The following is a 15,222-nucleotide window of genomic DNA, read 5'->3' on the forward strand; positions in this document are numbered from 1 at the left end:
GCACCAAGTACCATGCTCTGAGTGGATAAACATCCAGGTCCCCACCAAGCATACTGCCACCCTTTTTGTGCTTCATCGTGTTGAAATCCCTCTATGGCCTCGCCCCTCCCTATCTTTGCAAACTCCTCCAGCCCTACAACGCCCCCTCCCCCCACCCTAGCTCTCTGCGTTCATAGAAACATAGAAACATAGAAAATAGGTGCAGGAGTAGGCCATTCAGCCCTTCTAGCCTGCACCGCCATTCAATGAGTTCATTCGTGAACATGCAACTTCAGTACCCCATTCCTGCTTTCTCACCATACCCCTTGATTCCCCTAGTAGTAAGGACTTCATCTAACTCCTTTTTGAATATATTTAGTGAATTGGCCTCAACAACTTTCTGTGGTAGAGAATTCCACAGGTTCACCACTCTCTGGGTGAAGAAATTCCTCCTCATCTCGGTCCTAAATGGCTTCCCCCTTATCCTTAGACTGTGTCTCCTGGTTCTGGACTTCCCCAACATTGGGAACATTCTTCCTGCATCTAACCTGTCTAACCCCGTCAGAATTTTAAACGTTTCTATGAGGTCCCCTCTCATTCTTCTGAACTCCAGTGAATACAAGCCCAGTTGATCCAGTCTTTCTTGATAGGTCAGTCCCGCCATCCCGGGAATCAGTCTGGTGAACCTTCGCTGCACTCCCTCAATAGCAAGAATGTCCTTCCTCAGGTTAGGAGACCAAAACTGTACACAATACTCCAGGTGTGGTCTCACCAAGGCCCTGTACAATTGTAGCAACACCTCCCTGCCCTTGTACTCAAATCCCCTCGCTATGAAGGCCAACATGCCATTTGCTTTCTTAACCGCCTGCTGTACCTGCATGCCAACCTTCAATGACTGATGTACCATGACACCCAGGTCTCTTTGCACCTGCCCTTTTCCTAATCTGTCACCATTCAAATAATAGTCTGTCTCTCTGTTTTTACCACCAAAGTGGATAACCTCACATTTATCCACATTATACTTCATCTGCCATGCATTTGCCCACTCACCTAACCTATCCAAGTCGCTCTGCAGCCTCATAGAATCCTCCTTGCAGCTCACACTGCCACCCAACTTAGTGTCATCCGCAAATTTGGAGATACTACATTTAATCCCCTCGTCTAAATCATTAATGTACAGTGTAAACAGCTGGGGCCCCAGCACAGAACCCTGCGGTACCCCACTAGTCACTGCCTGCCATTCTGAAAAGTCCCCATTTACTCCTACTCTTTGCTTCCTGTCTGACAACCAGTTCTCAATCCATGTCAGCACACTACCCCCAATCCCATGTGCTTTAACTTTGCACATTAATCTCTTGTGTGGGACCTTGTCGAAAGCCTTCTGAAAGTCCAAATATACCACATCAACTGGTTCTCCCTTGTCCACTCTACTGGAAACATCCTCAAAAAATTCCAGAAGATTTGTCAAGCATGATTTCCCTTTCACAAATCCATGCTGACTTGGACCTATCATATTACCTCTTTCCAAATGCACTGCGATGACATCCTTAATAATTGATTCCATCATTTTACCCACTACCGATGTCAGGCTGACCGGTCTGTAATTCCCTGTTTTCTCTCTCCCTCCTTTTTTAAAAAGTGGGGTTACATTGGCTACCCTCCACTCCATAGGAACTGATCCAGAGTCAATGGAATGTTGGAAAATGACTGTCAATGCATCCACTATTTCCAAGGCCACCTCCTTAAGTACTCTGGGATGCAGTCCATCAGGCCCTGGGGATTTATCGGCCTTCAATCCCATCAATTTACCCAACACAATTTCCCGGCTAATAAGGATTTCCCTCAGTTCCTCCTCCTTACTAGACCCTCCGACCCCTTTTATATCCTCCAACTCTGGCTTCCTACACATTCCCCACTCCCTTCTTCCCACCACAGGTGGCCATGCCTTCAGCCTTAAGCTCTGAAATTCCCTCCCTAAATCTCTCCACATCTCTACCTTACTCTCCTCCTTTAAGATGCTCCTTAAGACATACCTCTTTGATCAAACTTTTACTCACCTGTTCTAATGCATGGTCATTATCACCTTGCTGTTTGTGGGAGCTTGCTGTGCCCAAATTGGCTGCCACATTTCCCACATTACAACAGTGACTTCAAAGGTACTTCATTGGTTGTAAAGCGCTTTGGGACGTCCTGAGGTTGTGAAAGTTGTTATAGAAATGTGACCAGATAATCTGCTTTAGTTACTAAAAGGTTACTGCACAAGATAAAAGCTCACGGGGTTGGGGGTAATATATGAGCATGGATAGAGGATTGACTAACTAACAGAAAACAAAGAGTCAGGATAAATGGGACATTTTCCGGTTGGCAAACGGTAACTAGTGGGGTGCCACAGGGATCGGTGCTGGGGCCTCAACTATTTACGATCTATATTAATGACTTGGATGAAGGGACCGAGTGTAATGCAGCCAAGTTTGCTGCTGATACAAAGATGGGTGGGAAAGCAAATTGTGAAAAGGACACAAAAAATCTGCAAAGGGATATAGACAGGCTAAGTGAGTGGGCAAAAATTTGGCAGATGGCGTATAATGTGGGAAATGTGAGGTTATCCACTTTGGCAGAAAAAATAAAAAAGCAAATTATTATTTACATGGAGAGAAATTACAAAATGCTGCAGTACAGAGAGACCTGGGGGTCCTTGTGCATGAAACACAAACAGTTAGTATGCAGGTACAGCAAATGATCAGGAAGGCAAATGGAATGTTGGCCTTTATTGCAAGGGGGATAGAGTATAAAAGCAGAGAAGTCCTGCTACAACTGTACAGGGTATTGGTGAGGCCACACCTGGAGTACTGCGTACAGTTTTGGTCTCCGTATTTAAGAAGGGATATACTTGCATTGAAGACAGTTATGGGAAGGTTCACTCGGTTGATTCCCGAGATGAGGAGGTTGACTTATGAAGAAAGGTTGAGTAGATTGAGCCTCTACTCATTGGAATTTAGAAGAATGAGAGGTGATTTTATTGAAACATACAATTACTGAGGAGGCTAGAGAGGATGTTTCCACTCATTGGGGAAATCTAGAACAAGGGAGCATAGTTTCAGAATAAAACTGAGATGAGGAGGAATTTCTTCTCTCAGAGAGTTGTAAATCTGTGGAATTCTCTGCCCCAGAGAGCTGTGGTGGACGGGTCATTGAATATATTCATCATCACAGGCAGTCCCTCGAAATCGAGGAAGACTTGCTTCCACTCTAAAAGTGAGTTCTTAGGTGACTGAACAGTCCAATACAGGAATTACAGTCTCTGTCACAGGTGGGACAGGCAGTGGTTGAAGGAAAGGGTGAGTGGGACTGGTTTGCCGCACACCCCTTCCGCTACCTGTACTTGTTTTCTCATGCTCTCGGCGACGAGACTCGAGGTGCTCAGCGCCCTCCCAGATGCACTTCGTCCAATTAGGGCGGTCTTTGGCCAGGGACTCCCAGATGTCGGTGGGGATGTTGCATTTTATCAAGGAGGCTTTGAGGGTGTCCTTCAAACGTTTCCTCTGCCCAACTTTGGCTCGCTTGCCGTGTTGGAGTTCCGAATAGAACACTTGCTTTTGGAGTCTTGTGTCAGGCATGCGAACAATGTGGCCCGCCTAATGGAGCTGGTCGAGTGTGGTCAGTGCTTCGATGCTGGGGATGTTGGCCTGATCAAGAACACTAACGTTGGTGCGTCTGTCCTCCCAGGGGATTTGCAGGATCTTGCGGACTCCAAGTCATAGTCAACATCTTCACTGAAGCGTACGAAAGCATGGGCCTTACACTAAACATCTGTAAGACAAAGGTCCTCCCCCAACCTGACCCTGCCACACAGCACTGCCCCCCCAGTCATCAAGATCCACGGCACGGCCCTGGACAATGTGGACCACTTTCCATACCTTGGGAGCCTATTATCAGCAAGGGCAGACATCGACGACAAGGTCCAACACCGCCTCCAGTGCGCCAGCGCATCATTCGGCCGCCTGAGGAAAAGAGTGTTCAAAGATCAGGCCCTTAAATCTGGCACCAAGCTCACGGTCTACAGGGATGTAGTGATACCCGCCCTCATGTATGGCTCAGAGACGTGGACCATATACAGTAGATACCTCAAATCGCTGGCGAAATACCACCAACGATGTCTCCGCAATATACAGCACCCGGCCCGCCCACGTGAAATCTTGCAGACTCAATGGGCTCCTTGCAAGCCTATCCTCTACCTCCTTGGCCTACACTCGGCAGCCTATATTCTGTCCGACACTACGTCCCACTTGCCCATCCTTATAGACATATTCACTGGATTCCTGTCCCCCAACACAATACATTTAAATTCCTCGTCCTTGTTTTCCAATTTCCCCAGAGCTTTGCCCCATCCTATCTCTGAAACATCACTACAACAGATTATCTGGTCATGTAATCCATTGCTGTTTGTGGGAGCTTGCTGTGCACAATTGGTTGCCTCCTTTCCCTACATTACAACAGTGGCTGCCCTTTAGAAACATAGAAACATAGAAAATAGGTGCAGGAGTAGACCATTCGGCCCTTCGAGCCTGCACCGCCATTCAATGAGTTCATGGCTGAACATGCAACTTCAGTACCCCATTCCTGCTTTCTTGCCATACCCCTTGATCCCTCGAGTAGTAAGGACTACATCTAACTCCTTTTTGAATATATTTAGTGAATTGGCCTCAACAACTTCCTGTGATAAGAGAATTCCACAGGTTCACCACTCTCTGGGTGAAGAAGTTGTAAAGTCCTGTCCCCTCAGTACAGATTCACACGAGGCATGTAGTGAAGTCAAGGTCATTCTGGACCTGCACCTTTATTTCACAGCTCTGGAATGCTGCACTTGTCTGAGACCTGTCCTTACATACCTGTCTCTTGCAAGTGCACCCCCGGTGGTAAGGTATGCTGGTGGTTACAGGTCATATCTTATTACAGTCATGTATAGCATGTTAGGATACAGTTATATATAATAATGTAAGATACATGACATTTCCCCAAGGTCTTATTGTCTTTATAAGTTCAGTCTCTCAGGTGGTCTATGCTCTCGCGTGGAGCGTCTGAGTTGTGGTTCAGTTGTTTGCCTTGGTGTCTGTTTTTCTTTGGGTGTGGTTGCTGGTATCTCGCCTGGGCTGTCTGTTTCGATTGGTGTGATTGTTGTTGTCTCGCCTGGGCTGTCTGTTGGGATTGCCCTTTCCTCAGGTTGTTCCCTCTGTCTGTCCACCAGGTGTGGTGCGAGTTCCACATTGTTGTCTGCCTCTGGTTCCACAGTGCTGTTGGTAAATCTGCTTTTGACTTGGTCTACATGCCTCCGGCAGGTTTTGCCATTGTCCATTTGTACTACCAGTAGCCTGTTTCCTTCCTTGCCAGTTACTGTCCCTGCAAGCCATTTGGGATCCCTGCCATAGTTTAGTACAAACACTTTGTCCCCTATCTCATTCCATCTCCCCCTCGAATTTCTGTCATGGTACTCAGTCAGCTTACGGCGCTTTGCCTCAACGATTTCGTGCATGTCTGGGAGGATTAATGAGAGCCTTGTTTTTAAAGTCCTTTTCATCAACAGTTGCGCGGGGGGGATCCCAGTCAGTGAGTGCGGACGAGATCTGTATGCCAACAGCAGTCGCGACAGGCAACCCTGCAGCGTGGGACCTTGGATTTTAAGCATGTCTTGTTTAATGATTTGCACTGCTCTCTCCACCTGGCCGTTGGAGGCCGGCTTGAACGGTGCCGTCTTGACGTGATTTATGCCGTGGTCAATTATAAAGTCTTGGAATTCTGCGCTGGTGAAGCACGGACCATTGTCACTGACTAATATGTCAGGGATTCCGTGCGTTGCAAACATGGTTGCGAGGCTCTCCACAATGGTGGAGGTTGTGCTCGAGTTTAAAATGATCCACTTTGAAAATACATCTACAACTACGAGGAACATTTTGCCCATGAATGGGCCCGCATAGTCTACGTGCACCCGCGACCACGGTTTGGTAGGCCAGGGGCTCAGTGGAGCCTCCCTGGGGGCATTGCTGAGTTGGGCACAAATGGTGCACCTTCGGACGCAGAGCTCCAAGTCTGCATCAATACCAGGCCACCAGACGTGGGATCTGGCAATGGCTTTCATGAGAACGATCCCCGGGTGCTCGCAGTGGAGCTCCCGGACAAATGCCTCTCTGCCTCGCAGAGGCATGACTACTTGGCTGGCCCACATCAGGCAGTCTGCTTGTAGTGATAGCTCATGCATGCGTCTGTGAAAGGGTTTTAATTCCTCGGGGCAGGCATCGCGAGCCTCTGCCCAGTCACCGGTTAGGACACATCTTTTTACTAAGGATAACGTGGGGTCGCTGGCCGTCCAGGCTCTGATTTGGCGAGCCGTCATGGGTGAACCTGTGGACTCAAAGGCATTGATTGCCATGACTATCTCACAGTCCTGTTCGTCACACCCTTCCGTGGTCGCCAGGGGTAGCCTGCTGAGCGCGTCGGCACAGTTATCTGTGCCTGGTCCGTGCTTTATGGTATAGTCGTAGGACGCCAGCATGAGTGCCCACCGTTGAATTCGCGCCGAGGTGTTGGCGTTTATTGCCTTGCTCTCGGATAGGAGGGACGTGAGGGGCTTGTGGTCGGTTTCTAACGCGAACTTGGCCCCGAAAAGGTATTGGTGCATCTTTTTGACACCGTACACGCACGCGAGCGCCTCCTTCTCTACCATTCCATATCCGTGCTCTGCCCGCGAAAGTGACCTGGAGGCCTAAGCTATGGGTTGTAATTTGCCCGCACTATTGACATGCTGCAAAACGCACCCGACCCCATAAGCTGACGCATCGCATGTGAGAACTAGCTTTTTACCTGGGTCAAAGAAAGTCAAAACACTGTTGGAACACAGAAGGTTGCGTGCCTTATTGAAGGCACGTTCCTGGGCGTCCCCCCAAAACCAATCGCACCCCTCCGAGTAGCACATGAAGAGGCTCCAGCAGCGTGGTTAAGTTCTGCATAAACTTCCCAAAGTAATTGAGTAGTCAGAGAAAGGCGCGCAGTTCTGAGACATTCCGGGGCCTGGGTGCCAGGCGAATTGCTTCTGTTTTGGACTCTGTTGGGCGGATTCCATCAGCGGCAATCTTTCCGCCCAAAAATTCAACCTCGGGTGCGAGAAACAGGCACTTGGATTTCTTGACTCGTAGGCCTACCCGATCCAACCGCTTTAGTACTTCCTCCAAATTACGGAGATGGGAGTCGGTGTCCCTGCCCGTGATAAGTATGTCGTCTTAAAATACAACCGTCCCCGGGATGGATTTGAGCAGACTCTCCATGTTGCGCTGGAATATGACAGCTGCCGACCTGATGCCGAATGGGCATCGATTGTACATGAAAAGGCCTCAATGTGTGTTGATGGTGGTGAGTAGCTTGGATTCCTCGGTCAATTCTTGCATCATATACGCAGATGTGAGGTCTAATTTTGAGAAAAGTTTACCTCCAGCCAATGTGGCAAATAAGTCCTCCGCTCTGGGCAGCGGGTACTGGTCCTGTAGGGAGACTCTGTTTATGGTAGATTTGTAGTCCCCACAGATTCGTACGGATCCATCAGGCTTCATGACTGGGACGATGGAACTTGCCCAATCGCTAACTTTCACAGGTGATATAATGCCTTCCCGCAGAAGCCTGTCTAGGTCGTGTTCAATCTTTTCCCTCATCACATAGGGTACAGCTCTGGCCTTGTGATGGACCGGTCTAGCATCCTGTGTGATGTAGATTTTGACTTTGGCCCCTTTGAAAGTGCCCACACCTGGCTGAAAGAGATGTTCAAATCGCTTTATAACTGTTGAGCAGGAGGTTCGTTCCTCTAATGACATGGCATGGACATCATCCCATTTCCAGTTTAGTTTTGCCAGCCAGCTTCTCCCCAGCAGTGCTGGGGGGTCTCCGGGGACAATCCACAGGGGAAGTCGGTTCACTGTCCCTTTGTGTGTGACAGAGAGCATGGCGCTGCCGAGGACTGGTACGATTTCTTTGGTATACGTCCTTAGTGTGATGTCGACCCTTGTGAGTTTTGGTCTGTCTCTTTTATGCGGCCACAGTTGTTCAAATTGTTGACTCGCTCCTGTATCCAGCTCCATGTTGACAGATATCCCGTTGAGTAGGACCCTCATCATTATAGGAGGTGTCCTGCAGTAGGAGCAGCGGCCATTGATCGTGTTGACCCGCTGTACATCGGTGTCCCGGGTACTGTCCCCACCGTCTTCTGGTCCGCTTTCCGACCCATCCGATTCGTATACCAGCCGAGCTGCCGTTTTTTTGCACATGCGGGCCAAATGCCCTGTATATTCACAGTTCCTGCAAACAGCCTGCTGAAATCGACATTCCCTTGACGAGTGCCCACCCCCACACCTCCAGCACAGACTGCTTGTAAAGAATGAGCTGCATCTGGCTGATCTCTCTTGAGCTTCTCTCAGTTTGTAGTTGATTGCTCGCATTGTGGGTTGATGAGGTGTGAACGGCCGTTCCTGTGGCCCTTGATGGCTTCTGTTACCACTGCTTGCTGTCGAGAGCCTGTTCTCCCAGTTTTGTCTGTGTGTGTGGGGGTATCAGCTTGTTTAGTGCTGTGAACTTCTTGTTCCAATATTTCGTTAGTTGTCGTACCTGCATTGTAAATCAACCTCGTTTCTTCTTCCCCTACCAAGAATGTCTGTGCAACCAGTGCTGCTGCCTCTAAGATCAGGTTCTTGGTCTCTATGAGCTTTCGGAATATGCCTGCGTGGCCTATTCCTTCATTGAAAAAGTCTTTCAGCATTTCTCTCCTCAGTTCATCGGAGAACTCACATAAACTAGCCAACCTCCGAAGTTCCACCACGAAGTCGGGTATGCTCTGGCCCACACAGCGTCTGTAGTTGTAGAACCTGTGTCTGGCCATGTGTAGGCTGCTCGCTGGCTTCAGGTGGTCTCTTACCAGTGTGCTCAATTCTTCAAACGACTTGCTTGCTGGTTTCTCAGGTGCCAACAGATCCTTCATTAAAGCGTATGTTTTCGAGCCACAGCTGGTCAAGAGATGGGCTCTTCTCTTGTCTGCCTTATCGTTGCCTAACCAGTCTTTGGTTACAAAGCTTTGCTGGAGCCTTTCTATAAAGTCCTCCTAATTGTCTCCCGCATTGTACTTTTCATCTGATCCGTTGTTCGTCATTCTGTGGATTCTGTAATCCCGTAACCCATCGCCAATGTAAAGTCCTGTCCCCTCAGTACAGATTCACACGAGGCAAGTAGTGAAGTCAAGGTCACTCTGGACCTGCACCTTTTATTTCACAGCTCTGGAATGCTGCACTTGCCTGAGACCTGTGCTTATATACCTGTCTCTTGCAAGTGCACCTCCAGTGGTAAGATATGCTGGTGGTTACACGTCATATCTTATTACAGTCATGTATAGCATGTTGGGATACAGTTATATATAATAATGTAAGATACATGACAGAAGTTTCTCCTCATCTCGGTCCTAAATGGCTTACCCCTTATCCTTAGACTGTGAACCCTGGTTCTGGACTTCCCCAACATTGGGAACATTCTTCCTGCATCTAACCTGTCTAAACCCGTCAGAATTTTAAACGTTTCTATGAGATTCCCTCTCATTCTTCTGAACTCCAGTGCATACAAGCCCAGTTGATCCAGTCTTTCTTGATATGTCAGTCCCGCCATCCCAATGATAAAAGTATATCATTGGCTGTAAAGCTCTTTGGGACTTCCTGAGGCCATAAAAGGCATTGTATAATGCAAGTCATTTCCTGTCCTTACTATATTCTTTCCGAACATCCTCAAAATAAAATGTTGAACAGGACAGGTAGGAACAAAGACTTGCATTTCTAAAGCGCCTTTCACGTCCTCAGGACGGCCAAAGTGCTTTACAGCCAATGAAGTACTTTTAAAGGGCAGTCACTGTTGTAATGTTGTGAAGAGCAGCAACCAATTGTTTTAAGCAAGGTGAGAGAGAGAAACCAGGAAACGATAGAACTGTTAGTCCAACACCTGTTGTGAGGAAGTTATTGGAATCTATAATTATCTATAACTGAGCACTTGGAGAAATCTGAGCTAATTGGAGAGAGACAATGTGGATTTGTAAAGGGTTGATAATGTCTAACAAACCTAATGGACTTTTTTGATGAAATAACTAAAGTAGTAGACAGGGGAATGTCCTATGGATGTGGTTTATATGGACTTCCAGAAGGCATTCGATAAAGTTCCACACGAGAGGCTGTAGCTAAAATTAAAGCTCATGGAATTCAAGGCAGATTATTGGCCCAATCAGGAGATTGTTTGGGCGGTAGAAGATAGAGAGTAGGGATAATGGGTATGTACTCGTATTGGAAGGAAGTGTCTAGTGGTGTCCCACAAGGATCTGGAGCCTCAACTATTCACTATATTTATTAATGCCTTAGATAACACAATAGAGAGCCATATCGCCAAGTTTGCTGATGACACAAAGATTGATGTCACAGTAAGTAGAGTGGACGGGAGCATAAAATTACAAAGAGCCATTGATAGACTGGGTGAGTGGGAAAAATTGTGGCAGAGTAATTTCATCGCAGTAAGTGTGAGGTCATTCATTACAGGATAGATCCGAGTATGTTTTAAATGGTGAAAAGCTGGGAACAGTGGAGGCCCAAAGAGATTTCGGGTTCCGTGTACACAGATCCCTAAAATGTAGTACTTGTAGTCAAGTACAAAAAATAATCAAAAAGGCGAATGGAATGTTAGCCTTTATAAAGAGAGACCGAGAATCTAAAGGGGAGGAAGTTTTGCTGCAGCGATACAAAGCCCTGGTTAGACCACTCCTGGAGCACTGTGCTGGGCACTGCACCCGAGAAAGGAAATACTGGCCTTGGAAGGAAAGCTTTTACAGATATATAAAACAGAAAAGAGTGACTAAAGTAAATATTGGCCCCTTAGAAGATGAGAAGGGGGATTTAATAATGGGAAATGTGGAAATGGCTGAGACCGTAAACAATTATTTTGCTTCGGTCTTCACAGTGGAAGACACAAAAACCATGCCAAAAATTGCTGGTCACAGGAATGTGGGAAGGGAGGACCTTGAGACAATCACTATCACTAGGGGGGTAGTGCTGGACAGGCTAATGGAACGCAAGGTAGACAAGTCCCCTGGTCCTGATGAAATGCATCCCAGGGTATTAAAAGAGATGGCGGAAGTTATAGCAGATGCATTCGTTATAATCTACCAAAATTCTCTGGACTCTGGGGAGGTACCAGCGGATTGGAAAGCAGCTAATGTAACGCCTCTGTTTAAAAAAAGGGGGCAGACAAAAGGCAGGTAACTATAAGCCGGTTAGTTTAACATCTGTAGTGGGGAAAATGCTTGAAACTATCATTAAGGAAGAAATAGCGGGACATCTAGATAGGAATAGTGCAATCAAGCAGACGCAGCATGGATTCATGAAGGGGAAATCATGTTTAACTAATCTACTGGAATTCTTTGAGGATATAACGAGCATGGTGGATAGAGGTGTACCGGTGGATGTGGTGTATTTAGATTTTCAAAAGGCATTCGATAAAGTGCCACACAAAAGGTTACTGCAGAAGATAAAGGTACGCGGAGTCAGTGGAAAGTATTAGCATGGATAGAGAATTGGCCGGCTAACAGAAAGCAGAGAGTTAGGATAAATGGGTCCTTTTCGGGTTGGAAATCGGTGGTTAGTGGTGTGCCACAGGGATCGGTGCTGGGACCACAACTGTTTACAATATACATAGATGACCTGGAAGAGGGGACAGAGTGTAGTGTAACAACATTTTCAGATGACACAAAGATTAGTGGGAAAGCGGGTTGTGTAGAGGACACAGAGAGGCTGCAAAGAGATTTAGATAGGTTAAGCGAATGGGCTAAGGTTTGGCAAATGGAATATAATGTCGGAAAGTGTGAGGTCATCCACCTTGGGAAACAAATCAGTAAAAGGGAATATTATTTGAATGGGGAGAAATTACAACATGCTGCGGTGCAGAGGGACCTGGGGGTCCTTATGAATGAAACTCTTTTTGGAGTTCATCTGCAAAACAAAAAACATTAACAAAAAGTTAGTTTGCAGGTGCAACAGGTAATCAGGAAGGCGAATGGAATGTTGGCCTTCATTGCGAGAGGGATGGAGTACAAAAGCAGGGAGGTCCTGCTGCAACTGTACAGGGTATTGGTGAGGTCGCACCTGGAGTACTGCGTGCAGTTTTGGTCACCTTACCTAAGGAACAATATACTAGCTTTGGAGAGACGATTCACTAGGCTGATTCCGGAGATGAGGGGGTTACCTTATGATGATAGATTGAGTAGACTGGGTCTTTACTCGTTGGAGTTCAGAAGGATGAGGAGTGATCTTATAGAAACATTTAAAATAATGAAAGGGATAGACAAGACAGAGGCAGAGAGGTTGTTTCCACTGGTCGGGGAGAGTAGAACTAGGGGGCACAGCCTCAAAATACGGGGGAGCCAATTTAAAACCGAGTTGAGAAGGAATTTCCTTTCCCAGAGGGTTGTGAATCTGTGGAATTCACTGCCCAAGGAAGCAGTTGAGGCTAGCTCATTGAATGTATTCAAGTCACAGATAGATAGATTTTTAACCAATAAGGGAATTAAGGGTTACGGGGAGCGGGCGGGTAAGTGGAGCTGAGTCCACGGCCAGATCAGCCATGATCTTGTTGAATGGCGGAGCAGGCTCGAGGGGCTGGATGGCCTACTCCTGTTCCTAATTCTTATGTTCAGATTCACCAGAATGTTACCTGGGCTCCAGGGTTAGGTTAATGTCAGCCGCGGCTCATTCTTGCCTCTGAGTCAGAAGGTTGTGGGTTCAAGTCACATTCCAGAGAGTTCAGCACAAACATCTCGGCTGACATTGCGGGGTAGTGCTGAGGTTGTCCTGCACTGTCAGAGGTGCCATCTTTCAGATGAGATGTTAAACCGAAGCCCAGTGTGCTCTCCCAGTTGGACGTAAATTATCCCATGGCACTATTTTGAAGAAAAGCAGGGGAGTTATCCGCGGCGTCCTGGCCAATATTTATCAACAACAACAACAACTTGTATTTATATAACGTCTTTAACGCAGTGAAACATCCCAAGGCACTTCACAGGAGGATTATGAGTTACGAAATTTGACACCGAGCCACATAAGGAGAAATTAGCGCAGGTGACCAAAAGCTTGGTCAAATAGGTCGGTTTTAAGGAGCATCTTAAAAGAGGAAAGAGAGGTGGAGAGGTTTAGGGAGGGAGTTCCAGAGCTTGGGGCCCAGGCAACAGAAGGCACGGCCACCAATGGTGGAGTGATTATAATCAGGGATGCTCAGGAGGGCAGAATTAGAGGAGCACAGAGATCTCGGGGGGTTGTGGGTCTGGAGGAGATTACAGATAGGGAGGGGCGAGGCCATGGAGGGATTTGAAAACAAGGATGAGAATTTTGAAATCGAGACGTTGCTTAACCGGAAGCCAATGTAGGTCAGCGAGCACAGGGATGATGGGTGAGTGGGACTTGGTGCGAGTTAGGACACGGGGCAGCCGAGTTTTGGATCACCTCTAGTTTACGTAGGGTAGAATGTGTGAGGCCAGCCAGGAGTAGTCAAGTCTAGAAGTAACAAAGGCATGGATGAGGGTTTCAGAGACGGGTGATGTTACGGAGGTGGAAATAGTCGGTCTTAGTTATGCTGCGGATATGTGGTCGAAAGCTCATTTCAGGGTCAAACATGACACCAAGGTTGCGAACAGTCTGGTTCAGCCTCAGACAGGAGTTGAGGAGAGGGATGGAGTCAGTGGCCATGGAACGGAGTTTGTGGCGGGGACTGAAAACAATGGCTTCGGTCTTCCCACTATTTAATTGGAGAAAATTTCTGCTCATCCAGAACTGGATGTGGGACAAGCAGTCTGACAATTTAGAGACCGAGGAGGGGTTGAGAGAAGTGGGGGTGAGGTAGAGCTGGGTGTCGTCAGTGTACATGTGGAAACTGACGCTGTGTTTCCGGATGATGTCGCCAAGGGGCAACATGTAGATGAGAAATAGGAGGGGCCAAGGATAGATCAGAGGTAACGCTGCGGGGCAGGAAGAGAAGCCGTTGCAGGTGATTCTCTGACTACGATGAGATGGATAAGAATGGAACCAGGTGAGTGCAGTCCCACCCAGCTGGATAACGGTGGAGAGGTGTTGGAGAAGGATGGAGTGGTCAACCGTGTCAAAGGCTGCAGACAGGTCGAGGAGGACGAGGAGGGAGAGTTTGGCTTTGTCACAGGCATAAAGGATGACATTTGTAACTTTGATGAAAGCCGTTTCGGTGCTGCGACAGGCGCAGAAACCGGATTGGAGGGATTCAAATATGGAGTTGCAGGAAAGATGGGCACGGATTTGGGAGGCGACGACACGTTGAAGGATTTGGAGATAGAGCGGTAGTTTGTAAGGACGGAGAGGTCAAGGGTTGTTTTTTTGAGGAGGGGTGGTGTCGGCACATTTAAGGGAGAGGGGAACAGTACCTGAGAGAGAACCGTTAACAATGTCAGCTAACATGGGAGCCAGAAAAGGAAGTTGGGAGGTCAGCAGTTTGGTGGGTATAGGTTATCCCTCAATAAACATAACAAAAACAGATTATCTGGTCATGCTGTTTGTGGGAGTTTGGCTGCTGTGTTTCCTACATTACAACAGTGACTACACTTCAAAAGTACTTCATTGGCTGTAAAGTGCTTTGGAACGTCCAGTGGTTGTGAAAGTTGCTATGTAAATGCAAGTCTTTCTTTTATGAAGAGAGATTACATAAACTAAGAATATAGAAGATTAAGGAGTGATTTGATTGAGGGTTTTAGGATTTCGAAACAAATTGAAAGTATAGAGTGAAACTTTTTCTTCTGGTGGGGAAGTATATGACAAGGAGACATACCCTTAAAATCAGAGCCAGGCCATCCAACAACGACCACAACAATTTGCCTTTAACGTAGTGAAACGTCCCAAAGCGCTTCACGGAGTTTTATGAGATACAAAATTTGACACCGAACCAGGTAAGGAGAAATCAGGATAGATAACCAAAAGCTTGGTCAAAGAGGTATGTTTTAAGGAGCATCTTGAAGGATGAAAGAGAGGTAGAGAGGCGGAGAGGTTTAGGGAGGGAGTTCCAGAGCTTGGGGCCCAGGCAACAGAAGGCACGGCCAGCAATGGTGGAGTGATTATAATCAGGGATTCAGGAAAGAAGTTAGGAACCACTTCATCATGCAAAGGCTGGTAGAAG

General features: G+C 47.3%; 1 protein-coding gene across 2 annotated transcripts in view; it reads right to left on the bottom strand.

Annotated features, from left to right (window-relative positions):
• LOC139275942 (C-X-C chemokine receptor type 5) overlaps positions 1-15,222 on the bottom strand; it is a 40,661-nt gene that overhangs the window by 24,404 nt on the left and 1,035 nt on the right. The window contains exons 2-3 of one of the 2 annotated variants that reach the window (XM_070893178.1): positions 12,745-12,970; positions 3,897-3,980 (exon numbers count right to left, since the gene is read on the bottom strand). The gene's annotated coding sequence lies outside the window, so the exon portion shown is untranslated. The remainder of the gene's footprint in view (positions 1-3,896; positions 3,981-12,744; positions 12,971-15,222) is intronic. The other variant, XM_070893179.1, reaches the window with a different exon arrangement.

The sequence above is a fragment of the Pristiophorus japonicus genome, chromosome 11 (genome assembly GCF_044704955.1).
Source record: "Pristiophorus japonicus isolate sPriJap1 chromosome 11, sPriJap1.hap1, whole genome shotgun sequence".
Taxonomy (NCBI): Eukaryota; Metazoa; Chordata; class Chondrichthyes; family Pristiophoridae; genus Pristiophorus; species Pristiophorus japonicus.